The sequence below is a fragment of the Coenobita brevimanus genome, chromosome 2, assembly GCF_032717465.1.
Source record: "Coenobita brevimanus isolate Jiangsu-jjx chromosome 2, ASM3271746v2, whole genome shotgun sequence".
Lineage (NCBI taxonomy): Eukaryota > Metazoa > Arthropoda > Malacostraca > Decapoda > Coenobitidae > Coenobita > Coenobita brevimanus.
Genome location: NC_136955.1, coordinates 19494143 through 19495976, shown reverse-complemented (window position 1 = coordinate 19495976; position 1834 = coordinate 19494143). Strand labels below are relative to the sequence as shown.

At 37.9% G+C, this 1834-nt stretch overlaps 1 pseudogene; it reads right to left on the bottom strand.

The window, feature by feature from the left end:
• Nucleotides 1–878: 878 nt before the first annotated feature.
• On the bottom strand, nucleotides 879–998 carry LOC145392501 (5S ribosomal RNA; annotated as a pseudogene).
• Between the last annotated feature and the right edge of the window lie 836 nt (nucleotides 999–1834).

Below are 1834 nucleotides of genomic sequence, written 5' to 3'. Positions count from 1 at the left end.
GAATGAACTACTATGAAAGTGATAAGAATAAACCAATAAATTTGTTGTTATATTCTCGCTTGGAGTAAAATTACGCACTGGAGTGGTTATGTATAGCCTAACCTTCATTAACTCCTAGAATAACAAATAGACTCTACAGTAAGTCGAATAAAATAGAAACAAGAAAAAAACAAAGTTACCTTTTCCTATTAAAGTTTTACTATTATTAGATTATTTCATTCAGCTTGAGGACTGCTATTAACCCTTTCGATATTTAGGGTAGCGGTGCAAAAGTCACCTGCGCTTTACTGGATGACCTGGATGACGAAGGCTGCGTCGAACCTATCACTCACTCGTTAATGGATGGCACAAGCTGTGTCTATGAGGAAACACGAAAGAAAGAAAAAACATCGTAAATTACTGCATAATTTATATTCGCCAAACGTTTTTATCAACACCATAAGCCAGTACAATTATTCGATTTTATGAGGAATAAAAAATCACGGAGATAGAAGCAAAACTAAGGGTGTGAGGATAAAATGTTTAAGAAAGTACCGCGAGAGCTGAAACAGTGTGGGGGGGGGGGGTCTCCTAGCGCTCGGCCAAGGTGGAGCCGGTCCACATCCTGAGTACTTGCCCACGGTTAGACGCAGCCTGCGTCTTCCAGTAACGAGAGAACTAATTAAAAGGTTGATGATGGCTTTATCTAACCCATCGTCTGGAAAAGTTAGCAAATCCATGTCAAGGTTGCAGCAGTAAAATATAAAATACATAATAAAGGTTTCATTCATTCATTGCCAGACGCCATATATCCCAAACGCGGTAGCCAAGGGCTTAGAGTTAATTGTTTTACAAGGAGGGGCACTAATCCTCCACCAACCCCACTTGACACTTAGGGATGCCAACATCATCTGGTGTTCCCAGGCGGTCACCCATCCAAGTACTAACCAGACCCAACGTTGCTTAACTTCGCTGATCGGATGGGAAGCGGTGTACTCAAGGTAACTGTAACTGTAGGAGAGACAGAAGTGGCCTGGGATTGTTAATTGATAGCATTTATACTTTTAGATAAAATGTATATATATTTTTAAAGGGTATGTAGCAAAGACGACCAAACCTTTACGGCCAAAGAAGCTAAATACAACAATTGTCATATTCATACGTATTTTTTTTTTTTAATATTATCCTATAGCCTATATGTTACATCGTTCGTGCACGTAATTACTTACCAGTTAAGCACAATCATATAAATATTTAGCCTATAGATCGGATTATTCTGCTGTAAACTATGATGTATAAGTAAAATACATTCGAGGATTTTTGTCAACAGCAGCGAAGTTGGCCAGAAGTCATGTACTCATCTGTTTGTATCTGTCAGCCTGTCTGGTTATGTGCAGGATCTACAGTAATTAAAAAAAAAATCCAGTTCTAATGAAATAAAGTACACAGGCGAGCAGTAGGTTAAAGAAGACTTCATTAGACTTTGTGGTGGATTCAGATCCAGCTTCACGAATAAATAATTCATCTTCTGGCAATAGTAGAGGTATGCACTCTTTGAATGCTTCGTAGTTAGTAAGGTTACAGTGAATTACATCCTCTGAATTAGACGAGATGGTACATAGCTCTGAACATACATTGATAACAGTGTACCTGTACACAACTTGCAAGAGCTTGACATCACTCACAACGACTGTTTCAAAATGCCCGATGATTCTGTCCCCAAATGATAAACCTTCTTTCATAAGGATGTCATATATATCTCTTGCCTTTTAATATTATCAAGCCAAAAGTTTAATTATATGCACATTCATATGATAATATAATTATTAATCTTCTTGGCCCCTCAAGAGCTATA